This window comes from Triturus cristatus, chromosome 7 (genome assembly GCF_964204655.1).
Source record: "Triturus cristatus chromosome 7, aTriCri1.1, whole genome shotgun sequence".
Taxonomy (NCBI): domain Eukaryota; kingdom Metazoa; phylum Chordata; class Amphibia; order Caudata; family Salamandridae; genus Triturus; species Triturus cristatus.
The window spans coordinates 73,890,718-73,905,286 of NC_140590.1; positions in this window are offsets into that span (position 1 = coordinate 73,890,718).

Sequence of the window (14,569 nt, forward strand, 5' to 3'; positions counted from 1 at the left end):
TGTTATTTTGAAATTTTTACACATACTAACAGTCTCTGTAAAGCTTTCGCCTCATTAATAGCAGCCCTGAGAACGTGACCAGTCAACCTTTGTAAAGGGCCCTCCACTTCACAGCAACACAAGTCACGTTGTTTTGATCCATTTGAGATGCAAACAAATTTTTAGGTAAAACCATCAGCTTATGAAGCAGATGGTGCTTTATGTGGCAAACACGGCAGAGTTATAATTATGTGGAAAACATTTGCAAACTAGGATATTTTGCCATTCATGTTTGAACTTCTCTCATGCAGTCTCTGGTGGGTGGTATTCCTAGACACCTACAGTGCTAATGGAGAGACAAAGGAGGAAGGTGTCTAATAGTGATTGCAGAGGATAGTAGCCTGTAGGGGAGAAAATAACTGATTGAAATAATCTGAGGACCACTACCTATTTTTGACTCTACCCATGTTTAAGTCTCATAATTTCAGAATTGATGCATTTGCAATTCTGATAGCTATCTAACTTGAGTGGTAATTACACAAACTACTCATAAAATAGTTGTATCTCATTCATCTGATACTGCTAAAAGCATCTGCAAAACCAACAGGTCTGGGTTGTTTTAGAGTGGTAGGTCTAGATACAATAACAGGAAACTAAGAGGCATCTAATGCTGGCTTAATGATATGTTGCGTGAAGCATGTAAAAACACATGAATACAATTTTGCATTGACTGTGGGGCACAGAATGATGTCATCAACAGTGCTCCCCAACACGTGGGGCTTCCTGTCATCGAATCTAAAGCCAAATGTTATGTTCAGAAATGGTTAGAAAAAGGGAGGAGAAGTGCTAATGAAAGAAACTGCATGACTCGGAAACAAATGGCTTATGATTCCATCTATATGCGTATTTGGGACATTCTGTGATTGAATACGTATCCCACATTGTAAATGAATTTTAATGTCAAAAACTCATCTATTAAACCTCAAATAAACGTGTATCTATTGGTTGCATTAAATAACATCATAAGCTGTAACTCGTCAGTGAAATGCCAAACATACTAAAAAATTGGGATGTTTTGCTCTTTTTTTTTAGCCACACCTCTGACTCCGCCCACTGACCCAATCCTCGAATATTCCCGCCCCCTGATGCCACGCCCACAGTTCCCCTACTTTTTTTTTCCCACTTCGACCACTGGCTATGCCATTATCAGAGGTGTGGTGCGGGTGAGGGAGGGAGGGGTTATATTCCGATCCTGTTGGCGATAGTATGTCTATATAGTGCAGGGGGATTGCATGGGGATACAGTATGAGAGAGAAAGAGTAGAGGAATAGGAAAATAAAATAAAGAGAAAGGGGACTGGGTCATTGAGGCTGGTGGCCTGGTCTGCTGGTTCCAGTGTGGGGGAAGAGCCCCTCATCTGTTAGTAGGTGCGTGCACCTGGGGGGTGGAGAGGAGGGACGGGAGAAGGGGTGGGGTGTTGTGGGAGAGGGGGTTGGGTAAATGAGAGAGGTAAGGAGACACGAAGCAGGCGGACGGGGTTGCAGGGTGTGGAGGAGTGGAGAGGCCTCGTGAGGGGACAGGGAGGTAGTTGGTGGGGGTTATGGGGGTAGGAGTGGGTTGGTCCATGGATGTTTACGAGGGGTAGCGGGGTAGGAGAGGGTTGCAGGGAGGGGGAAGAGAGAGGAGCTGGGCACAGTGGGATTGGGTGTGGTAATAGAGGGGAGGAAAGTTGAGGCCGATATTATACTAGTGAAGGTGCAGGAAATTGGGGGAGTGGGGTCTGATGTGGCAGAACATCGTCATGTGTGATGATATTAGCGACAGTTGGCTATGCTGTTCAGTGCAGCCCTGCATAGGTCATTAGGATAGGGGGGCTGGAACTCCTGGGTCAGTGTGCCCGCTGTTGTCTTCATACCGTACGAAGGGTGTCCATGTCTGGAGGAACAAGTTGGTCTGGTCTTGCAGGTTATAGATAATACGCTCATGTGAAGCCGTCTGGATCATGGCTATGAGCCAGGCCTCCTGGGGCAGCAGCACTGGCGATCTCCATTGGTGGAGGACACATATCTTGGCTGTGGCCAGAGCTGTATAGAAGAGGCGGCATTGTGGTCGGGAGAGCTCTGGTGAGGTCCGTGTGTCATGGAGGAGAATAACTGAGGGGTTAAGTGGTATCTGCAGAGGTACTAAGGCGCTCAAGACTGATCGGACATACAACCGGAAGGGTTGAATCGAGGGACATTGACAGATTATATGAGTCGTATCGCAGAGGGTGCTCATACACCTCCACCAGTGCGTGTGCGAGAGGAGACCTGCTCTACTTAGTTTAGTCGGGGTCCAATGCTAGTTGCGTAGTGTTTTAAGAAGACAGAACTTCAGATAGGCCTTTCTTGTACCCCTGTCCAGAGCCACTATGGTATCCGCCCAGTCGTCGTCTTCATATGTGACTGGAAGTTGGGAATGCCATTTGCCGTGCAGCGCTCGCGAGAGTGGCTGTGAGAAAAGATGAGATGAAAGTGTGCTGTATAGTCTGGACATCGCCCCTTTATACCTCCCCCAAGTATGCAGATAGGGTGCTACGGGCTAGGACTGATGGGACCATGGGCGGGTTCCCAGGGAACTCCTCAAGCAGTGTTGTAATTGAAAGTAGTGCCAGGTTTGTTTCGGGTGGAGGCCAAATTCTTCTCTCAGTTGGGCAAATGGTTTAAGGTCGCCATTTAGTAAGAATTGGTCTACAGTGTAAATACCTGCTTCCCTCCAGTGAGTCCAGTGTAGGGTCTGTCCATCGATGCAAATGCGGGCTTTGCCCCACAGAGGGGCTTTTTTATGCACTAGCAGATTCGCCCGAGTAGGTGGTGTGCACGTTGCCAGGCCTTTTGCATGGCATGTAGCACCGGATGATAGTATCGTGGCTGCCAGGGATGGCTTCATACAGGATAGAAAGGCCCAGGTCAGTGGGTAGTATAGCCTCTTCAACTTGGACCCACTGCAGCAGGTCTGGAACACCAAGTGGCATGTACGCCAGTTGGTGTTCCAATCGGGCACTGAATTTTTAATTGATATGGTACTTGCTGGATTTTCTCTAGTGACTTCCTTTACATCTGAATTTACATCACTTTGTCTTGTGTACTGTTCTCTGCTGATAGCATCTTATCAGTCAGTTGGTATGTGTTAAATGAGGACATGGAGGTACTTGTGTTGTGGTCTGATATTATTCACAGAAGCAAAACAGCCCTGCCACTCTCTGTCTGCAGCTGCTAATGTAGGCACTGGTTAACTATCTCTTGTTATTGGACAAATATGTAAAGGTGCACAATATCCCCTCATTTATATAGGCATGCTTTTAATTCTGAAAATTAGATTTAATACATTATCAAAGAGGAACGTAGAACTCCAAGAGACCTCTGTTAGATGGATAGGTTAACCTGGGAATACTGTTTGAATTTTGGTGATTTAAGATGCCAGTTTCTTTTTGTGTTGCAATGTTTTATTAAACAGAAAATAAGAGTGTAGAGCACGGATGATCTTCATCGCTCATTGAAATATAAGAATGTGGAGACGTCACATAATAAAAAGAACAATCGTAAGAAATCCGAATGAATAGATATTTAGCAATAAGAAGAGGGGGGTTGCACTGCGGGAATCAAGGTAGATGGGATTCAGGAGAGATGTTAGCATGGAGGCTGCGGGGGGTGCGACAGGTAAAACCGGGGTGGGAGGTAATAGTTTGTGAGGGGGTGGTAGGGCCGTGGAAGGCCAAGTCACCTGACCTTGGAATGGTTCCCAGAGGGCTTATCTAGCAGGGCTGATAGTGGTCTCACTTCGTAGGTGGGTCTCAGAGAGGTAAGGCTCATGGATAGGGGGCATCTTCTGGGTGGGGGGAAATTGGGACCTATGGCTAGATATGATGCCTCGGGCCAGGTGGTATCGGAAGTGTGCTATGCCATTATCAGAGGTGTGGTGCGGGTGAGGGAGGGAGGGGTTATATTCCGATCCTGTTGGCGATAGTATGTCTATATAGTGCTGGGGGATTGCATGGGGATACAGTATGAGAGAGAAAGAGTAGAGGAATAGGAAAATAAAATAAAGAGAAAGGGGACTGGGTCATTGAGGCTGGTGGCCTGGTCTGCTGGTTCCAGTGTGGGGGAAGAGCCCCTCATCTGTTAGTAGGTGCGTGCGCCTGGGGGGTGGAGAGGAGGGACGGGAGAAGGGGTGGGGTGTTGTGGGAGAGGGGGTTGGGTAAATGAGAGAGGTAAGGAGACACGAAGCAGGCGGACGGGGTTGCAGGGTGTGGAGGAGTGGAGAGGCCTCGTGAGGGGACAGGGAGGTAGTTGGTGGGGGTTATGGGGGTAGGAGTGGGTTGGTCCATGGATGTTTACGAGGGGTAGCGGGGTAGGAGGGGGTTGCAGGGAGGGGGAAGAGAGAGGAGCTGGGCACAGTGGGATTGGGTGTGGTAATAGAGGGGAGGAAAGTTGAGGCCGATATTATACTAGTGAAGGTGCAGGAAATTGGGGGAGTGGGGTCTGATGTGGCAGAACATCGTCATGTGTGATGATATTAGCGACAGTTGGCTATGCTGTTCAGTGCAGCCCTGCATAGGTCAATAGGATAGGGGGGCTGGAACTCCTGGGTCAGAGTGCCTGCTGTTGTCTTCATACCGTACGAAGGGTGTCCATGTCTGGAGGAACAAGTTGGTCTGGTCTTGCAGGTTATAGATAATACGCTCATGTGAATCCGTCTGGATCATGGCTATGAGCCAGGCCTCCTGGGGCAGCAGCACTGGCGATCTCCATTGGTGGAGGACACATATCTTGGCTGTGGCCAGAGCTGTATAGAAGAGGCGGCATTGTGGTCGGGAGAGCTCTGGTGAGGTCCGTGTGTCATGTAGGAGAATAACTGAGGGGGTAAGTGGTATCTGCAGAGGTACTAAGGCGCTCAAGACTGATCGGACATACAACCGGAAGGGTTGAATCGAGGGACATTGACAGATTATATGAGTCGTATCGCAGAGGGTGCTCATACACATCCACCAGTGCGTGTGCGAGAGGAGACCTGCTCTACTTAGTTTAGTCGGGGTCCAATGCTAGTTGCGTAGTGTTTTAAGAAGACAGAACTTCAGATAGGCCTTTCTTGTACCCCTGTCCAGAGCCTCTATGGTATCCGCCCAGTCGTCGTCTTCATATGTGACTGGAAGTTGGGAATGCCATTTGCCGTGCAGCGCTCGCGAGAGAGGCTGTGAGAAAAGATGAGATGAAAGTGTGCTGTATAGTCTGGACATCGCCCCTTTATACCTCCCCCAAGTATGCAGATAGGGTGCTACGGGCTAGGACTGATGGGACCATGGGCGGGTTCCCAGGGAACTCCTCAAGCAGTGTTGTAATTGAAAGTAGTGCCAGGTTTGTTTTGGGTGGAGGCCAAATTCTTCTCTCAGTTGGGCAAATGGTTTAAGGTCGCCATTTAGTAAGAATTGGTCTACAGTGTAAATACCTGCTTCCCTCTAGTGAGTCCAGTGTAGGGTCTGTCCATCGATGCAAATGCGGGCTTTGCCCCACAGAGGGGCTTTTTTATGCACTAGCAGATTCGCCCGAGTAGGTGGTGTGCACGTTGCCAGGCCTTTTGCATGGCATGTAGCACCGGATGATAGTATCGTGGCTGCCAGGGATGGCTTCATACAGGATAGAAAAGCCCAGGTCAGTGGGTAGTATAGCCTCTTCAACTTGGACCCACTGCAGCAGGTCTGGAACACCAAGTGGCATGTACGCCAGTTGTGAGAGCTATAGAGCAAGGGCGTAGTGTATCACCGATGGTAGGCCTAGCCCTCCTCAGGACCACCTTGCCATGAGCTTTGTCACAGCTTATCTGGGTTTCGAAGAGCCCCATACAAAAGACCATATTTGGAGGTCAATTAGACGTACTGTGGATAGGGGTACCTGAACTGGGAGCATCCCAAGCGTGTACGTGAAGCGTGGTAGCATTACCATCCGTACCACCTGCACTCTGCCTCACACGGAGAGCCCCAGCGCAGCCTATTTTTCGAAGTCATGCTTCTTCTCGGCTAGTAGTGGATCCATGTTGTGCAGTACCATACCCTCCATGCCTCTGTTCACCAGGATCCCCAGATGCTTAAGGCAGGAATATTGCCAGCAGAAAGGGAAGTCGTGTAAGGCCACTTTGGCTGTGCCAGACGAGAGAGGGAGGGCTTTGCTTTTGTCCCAGTTTATTTTATAGCCAGAAAGTGTTGAGAAATCATCAAGATGCCAGTTTCAAGTATGTCACATCTATAAGTCTTAGGTTGCTGCCTCATGATTATTAGAATGTGGCACCCAATTACAAGAAAACAGCTGAAACATGTTTTTTTTGTTAATGGACACTTCAACAGCAAAACATTGTTGATAAATATGAGTGTCTCCATGTTTGCACAGTTTTAGTACTTATTGGCATAAACACTCTGTGCTATACAATGTAAAGGTTACAAGTACACCTCGTACTAGGGCAAACCTTTCAGCTGTCACAAAGGCGTATCGAAAGGGATTTCATGACAGAGCTATTGAATGACATTATTTCCTGGTTGGCGGAATGCAAATATATCCCAATGCAATATTAAACATACATCATCCAGAGAGGCTTCCTAAAGGCAGAAAGTCAAATGAGAAGTATCATTGTTTCAAAGCTGTTCCCACAGGAGCCACTGCCAATTGGCAACATTTCATTGATCCTGACAGAAATTCAAATGGGCTAAACCTTCCAGGGGGACTCATTCTGTTATGCTAGCAGAACACAGTGGCCGTCGCTGCACAGCCTATGGTGGCTTCTGTATCTTTGGGACCTGGAAAAGAACAACTCATCCTGAGAGGGTTTAGGAAAGTCTCAGATTCAAGAAAGGTTTTATGAGACTTTGATATTGAACATTACTGGGAAAATTAAAGCAGGGGTGAGGAGGAGGTAAGTCACCTACATTTGAATGCAGGAACACAAATCATTCACGTCCTTCTCCTTGACATATCAGGTCAGCGGTAGAAGGATGAGGTGGATCAAGAAGCAGGGGAGGTAAGATACCCAAATGTGACCAATCAGATCAACATTACTGAGTCATGTGACCTCATCAAACCCACCCTGAGAAAAGGAGAGCTGCCTATATTTGGAGCTTCCAGAAGAGAAGTTAGAGCAGGAAGAGCTCAAGTCTCACAGTCTGCACAGCCAGCTCCATCCTCTTAGTCATCATGGGGTCTTTTGCTGCCAGTTCCAGCCTCTTCTTGGTGTTCATAGCTGCAGGTGAGTCCATAAAGTGATGTTTTCAGAGCTATATGTAAGACAGACTCTGGATCTTACTTGTATAGTTTTCCTTGTTTTTTCTTTATTTCATTAATAAAATGTATATTTTTTGAAGGCCTGGGTCATCAAACTGTTGTTTCCTTTGCAGTATGATTCAAGTACCAGACTGCTAACTCCAAGCTGAACTCGTTCCCATTAACACCAAGGTGATTTATGTAATTGACTGCAGCTAGCTTGAGGTCTCTCTAAGCTGAGTCCTCATCTCTAAACCGAGGCTGAGCGAATGTGTGCACTCCTGACTAGTGAAATCAAACAATCTCTGCCACTGCTTCAACCAAAGCAAGTTCTTCTACTGTTCACAGCCAGATGCTCACTCTCCTTCAAAAAATAACAAGCTCAACATTCCATCACTGTCAACACCAAGCTTCCCCGTGTTGACAAGCTGTGCTTTTCTCCTACTAAATAGTATGTCTGCATGTATGGATATGGTGTTTCTACAGTGCAAACCTCGCCACAAGGTACCAGAGGGCTGCATCTAACTAACATCCGTCTGAGCTCTTCACCTGCATACCTGTTCTTAATCGCTATCAACAACAAGCTGAGTTCTCCCCTATTAGCACCATGGTGAGCTCTTCCTCTATTAACACCAAGTTGAGCTATCACCCTAGTAATAATAATCTATCAAGCTATCCTATCAACACAAAGCTGTCCCCTCCTGCATCTAACACCAATCTGATCTATCCCCCACTAACGCCAATCTCTGTTCCGCCTCTATTGACACAAAGCTGAGCTAACCCCCTTATCAACAATAAGCTGTGTCATTCTACAACTAAATTCAAGATGAGCTCCCCCCCTATCAATGCCAAACGCTGCTCTCCATCTAGCACAAAGCTGAGCTTTTGCAATAGTAGCATCAACCTGAGGTCTCCACCTATTAACTTCAAGCTCTGCCATCAAAACTAATGTGAAACTGAGCTCTCCCACTGTTGACCCTAGGCTCTGCTCTCCCCCTACTAAAACAAAGCTGAGCTAGCCCCTACTAAAGCAAAGTGTAGTTCTTCCCCTATTAATACAAAGCAGAGCATGCCCCTATATGATGATACATACTACCTTGTATCCTCTACTAGCATGAACTTTAGTTCTCCTTCCACACAACCCCAGGATGACGTAATTGGCTACTAATGCCAAGCTGAGCTCTTATGTTAATATTTACAACATACAACACCAATGCACATCACAAAAAACACAATGTGTACACATCCACATGCAGAGACATATAGATACAGAAAGGGGATTTCAGACAGAACCTACCAGCCATTGGCTACTGTGGTCCAGCTGGCTTTAGGCACCGCCTTCAGCTGGTGTCCATCAGTGTTGATATCTACCAATGGTATTTCACAGATGTGAACCACTTAGAAAGGCAATTCACACATAAAGTGGAGTTAATTCCACTTTTGTTATGCTTTTAAAAATGTTCCTTTGCCAGGGAACCCTGTTCCCAAAGCCCACACCTTGTTATTTCTAGGGGTGGGCTGTAAACTCTGCTCCGCCAGCAGAGTTTGCTAATTTTGGGCACTCTGCACTTGGAGTGCAGTTTGGCAAAATATCTGCAATCGCTGCATAGCGGAGTTTCCCCGCGCCCACCACCATGTACCCAGTGAGGTGACTTGAACACACACTGTCACATACAAATGCAATGAGTTATTGACGTATTGTGGGAAGCATAGCAGGAGGCCGTGCCACAAACCCCGTTAACTTCCTCTCGTGTCCCATTTCTGCTCCAGGTACTTGTGGTCACACATCAAGATTGGTCTAGTCTCAGTGCATTGTGATCGGTGAGCACAGGCAATCTGTATCTCTGGTAGCAGTTGTATGAAGCTTCCCAGAACATGCTGTGCTCAGAGGAGGAGTGTGGCATGTTCTCATGAGATCCTCCCCAGCAGCTGCTGTCAGTGCTGGGGCCGGCTTTAGCGCTAGTGGCGCCCAGTGCAACAGTGGTTGTTGGCGCCCCCCAGTGACCTCCTCTGCCATCTATTCCCTCACTACCACCCTTTAACAGTGCCCCTCAAGTCTCCATAACCACTCCATCGCTCAGATGCATTCAATTAGTTGTATAGCACCACTCATACCAGGGTAGGGTGTCAGACCACTTTTCATCACACACACAAAACACAGAGACAATCAATCATAGGTGTGCAAATCAGTGTATAGGACATGTTACATAAAGCAGAGGACTATAAGGTGTAGGAGTCACATGTCATCCACACTGGTAGACAGTATAGTTTAATAGCGCTTGGTCTGGAGAAGCACAAACTCAGAATTTAAAATATAACACCATAGTTGGGGGTTCTTTTTAATAATCAGAATTGATTTATATCCAAATTAATCCTTTTTCCAACATTAGAATAATGAAAGATGGGGGAAAATCATAACGCTCTCATCTATACCTTGCAGGTTGCATGTAGCTCTTTGATGACAGTTAATAGCTCACTGTTCTATGCTAGGATGTTAACTTACTAACTGCAAGTAATAAAAGGATCTCTCAGACAAAAGCAATGACCTACTGATCTATTTAAATGATATGCACTTTGTGATCTGCTGGTACAGGTTCTTTTGTGATCTGCTGTTACAGGTTCTTTGCAGTAGGCATATTAACCATCTGCGCTATCCTCAAAGCTTCCACTAGACAAACCTCCGATCTTTCTGTAGGAAGAAAATTAATCACGGAGTTATCTTGACATTTTTATTGACGGCTGAAAACTGCTGGAGGCCAGAACACTGGCAGAGGTGCTTTTAAAACTATTATTAACTTGCAAACACGATGCCCCCACCCAAAGTCAGCGCCCGGTGCGGTCGCACCGCCCTAAAGCCGGCCCTGCTTTGCACTGCCATCGCAGTGCTAGCTCTGCTCTGGCTGCAGTGATTAAACATTCAATTTTTGCAGAGCCTGACCTACTTGAGGGGAGAATACTTTGAGCCCACTCACCACCGCATAGCCGCACTGCCGCCACAGTTCCTTGGCTTCTTTCTGCTGTGTGTCTCCCCCGCCGCCGCCACTCTACATCGCGGCCGAGAGCGAGGGGAGACCACAGCCCCCAGGATCCTTTGCGGCCGCTGACGCCGCCAACGCGCCCGGAGGCGCTCAAAAGCTCGCGGATCCCTCGGGGGAGCGGGACATTCAATTTTTGCAGAGCTTGACCTACTTGAGGGGAGAATACTTTGAGCCCACTCACCACCGCATAGCCGCACTGCCGCCACAGTTCCTTGGCTTCTTTCCGCTGTGTGTCTCCCCCGCCGCCGCCACTCTACATCATGGCCGAGAGCGAGGGGAGACCACAGCCCCCAAGATCCTTTGCGGCCGCTGACGCCGCCAACGTGCTTTGAGGCGCTCAAAAGCTCGCGGCTCCCTCCGCGTCACGGCACGCGCGCGGGCGGCGCCGGGAGAAGCCCGGGACAAGGGCGGGACTGTCTGTGGCCGTCCGGGGCCAGACGAGGCCGGGCTGGGCCACCCCTCTAATGTAAGTGTATCTGTTACGATAAGAAGCTCGCCTTAAAGCATGCTATATTTTATTGCCTCCGTCAACCCTGTGGTACTGTGATTTGTATAAACATGGAGGCTGGTCCACGAGGACGTTTGAGACTGTGCCCCGCTACTAACTCCCGCACACCACTCTGCGACTGAGTGGTTGAATGACTGGCTCTCCATACTAACTGCTGCTTGGTTTTCTCCTTCTATCCCCTATAAATAGATCTTGGCTCGAGGTCGCAGCTACTATCCTCGATTCGAGACATTTATCTTATATTAACTAAAAGGAGAGGGTTGTGGTTGTTGTTGTTCCCTCCCCTGAGAAATCAAATCCAGATTTGCTGTGTTTTTATTTGTGCTGATTGTAAAAAATATTTCTAGCACTGTATCCACAACAATAGGGTGATTATTTACCATACACCAGGTTTATTGCAGCTAGTTCCCAATTGGTTTTCATTTTGAACTAAAACGTGCCCCACACAATTTATCCATGGCTAAAAACAAATCTACAATGGATAATTATCTTGTGAAGGTAGTAAGCAAAATCAACAATGACAGAAGAAAATCATTGGGCCGTGATAATACTACGGAATTAGTTTCCTTGAGTAATGTCGCCAATATTATCCCAAATGCTGCTGTACCTACTGTTTCTGCTACTGAATGTTTGTTAACAGAGTTCCTGGCATTACCAGAGTCTCCTATACTATCAGAATGTCCTCTACTTATGTCTGTAGACCCTGATGCCACACCTCTGAACTTGTTGGATGAACCTAGAGCCGACCTATTAGTGCGCTCCCCTGTAAAAAGAGCGGTAAGGAAGTGCAGAAAAACGCTACCTAAGCGGGGGGGTGCACAGCATAAGTTATCTTCTGAAGTTGCTCGTAAAAATTCTTCTTGCCATAAGGGAACTATGACCATTAATTGCGGTACTAACATAGATATGAGCACAGAAAGTATGTCCAGTATTATTAAGGTATTTGAGGATAAACTAGAAGCTGCTGTTAAATCACTAGTTGACAAAATAGATGTATTATCTGCAGAAGTGCTTAGATTAGGTGGCTCCCTATCTACAATAATTGATGCTCAGAATAATTCACAAGGTGGGACAGTGGAACAACATGGAAATACTGTACAACTCCCAATAAAGGAGAGTACTCCCCCACTTAATCCTACGGTAGATAGCCGAATGGTGGATAAAATCACCCCACCAACAGCAGCCTTAACTAGTACAGGATGGACGTTGGCCCGAGCAAAAAAAATGCGCTCTACTAACCTACCCCCACAGTGTGAGCCATACGTTGTAGTACTTTCAAACGTCCCACCCATAGACACTACGCAGTCTAATGCACGAAACGAATCACATGACTCTCTCAAACAGAAAACAGTCTCCTGGCTAAACAATAATTGTGGGTTCCCTGTCAACTACTCGGACCAGATATTATCAACTAGAAGGGTCCCCTGGATTGGGAGTGCCAGGAAAACCTGTAAAGGCGATTGTATAATCGTAAACTTTAAATATCCCCAACATGTTGCGACTGTATTACTTAGAGCAGCATCGTTGGTACTGGGAGAGAATAGTGTGGATGTACATCCTCTTGGATATTTCTATAGTCATTTAGCTAGGGCTCCTCAGACTAATATCCCAAATACGTCCCAAAATTTTAACCAATGCTTACCATTTCAGATCAACACAAATAATAGGTATTTGGCATTAAGTACCTTGGATCAGAATGATTGACTATCGCCAGCCAATAAGCTAGATGTTGAGACTAAGATAGCCACTCAGGTTGGGGACGGGATTTTGACCACCGTGGAACCTACCGCAGAGCTCGAACAAACAAAGATGGAGACTCCTATATTGTTCCATGATATCCCGACTTCTAATCCTATGGCAATTGCTGAGCCCCAAATTAATATAGGAACTACCAATGCTAGTCTGGGCGAGGCTGGGCAATGTGGCATTAGGTATATCGAGAATGTGGGGATAAATACTGCAAAGCCGTCACTTGACGGAACTAACGTTCTTATCAGCCCTGTGGATAGCGTAGTAGAACCTCTATCTGTTAGACTAACATCATGGAACATAGCAGGGCTAATCAGGAACCTGCAGGATGAAGCTTGGTGCTCCTATATTGAGGAGTACGATATTGTTCTCCTTCAGGAGACCTGGGCTATAGAAACACCGCATAGACTGGGATACAAAACATTTAGTTGCGGCGCAATCCCGTCAGTAAGAGGAAGAGCGTCTGGGGGTTTGGTGGTATGGGTAAGGGTTACCTTGGAGTTAGATACTACCCTACTGTCGATTTCTTCCCCTGATTTATTGGGTCTAAAAATAGTAACAAGGGGAAAAGAAATCATATACTTACTAAATATATATAACAGACCGCACCCTCTCAATAAAGAATCAAAGGTGGTAGAACTTCTTGATTCTTTTTTAAATACTCTAAGTCCAAATGAACAGATAATTGTCGAAGGAGATTTTAACTGCAAATATGAACCACCAGTACTGGGCTTGGACACTCTATTTGATGATCAGGACATAGCTAATAATGTCCTGCCTTTGGAGTCCATTGGCACAGTTAAAAATTCTATAGCAGCTATGCAGATTTTACAAATGTCAGTGAACCATGAATTAAGGGCGTGTAATGGCCGTTTTCAGTCTGATAGACCAGCGGCTCCAACATTTGGTAAGGGAAACTATAGGTCACACATAGACTTTGTATTGGTTTCCATGAGCCTATGGTTTCTAATAATTGATTTTAAAATAGACCATAGAATAGAGAGTGATCATTTCCCCCTCCAACTATGGTTACATCCAGAGCCTTTTATATCTAATATGAGCATGGAAGCCATGCTAAATAGCCCCGCCGGGGAACTCCAGGTTACAAACAATAGGCGCGCTATAAAGTGGCCCTATATCTTGGCTAAGGAAGAAACGATGGTAAATATTTATAATACTTTTGCTGATATATTTGAAGCATGCCAAATGCCTGCTTTAGGCACCCAGGATGTTTTAGATCTACATTATAAATTAGTAGATGCACTCACTCCTCATTTAAGTAAAATCTATAAAAAGGATTTGAACCAGAAAGATAATCACTTAGAGATAGCAAACCAATGGTATAACAAGGATTGTCGTGTAGCCAAGACTAACCTGATTCAGGCTGTTAAATTAAAGAATCCCCAGGGCATCAAAGATAGTAGACGAGCATATAATAAAATATTGGCCCAAGCAAAAAAAGCATTGGACGATGCCCTTTGGGATGACCTCTTAAATGCGGCCAATCGGAAAGATCAGGGCACATTTTGGAATTTAATCTCTAAAGGAAATAAAAAAGGCAGATCATCCAGGGATATCTACCGCGATGAAAAAACCTGGTGTGATCATTTTTCTAAATTATATTCTAATACTAATGAGGGGATGGCTATGGAGGACCAGGAGATTAATATAACAACTGATAATACCCTTTTGCACTTTAGTCTAGAAGAAACTATTGAGGCGCTACAGGCTATAAAAATGGGCAAAGCCCCTCGTCCTGATAAAATCCCTGGCGATTTGCTAAAGCACGATATAGAAGTTTGGGGACCCTATATTAATTTTTTATGTGATTCTATAGTGGCCGGAACATCAATTCCCGAATCCTGGATAGGGGCTGAAATTGTAACAATTTTTAAGAAAGGGGAACGTTATGATCCGGCCAATTACCACCCTATAAGTTTAATAGATCTTTTACAAAAATCTTTTGCCAGACACATTTTAAATAGACTTTTAATATGGATAGAGGGGGCACA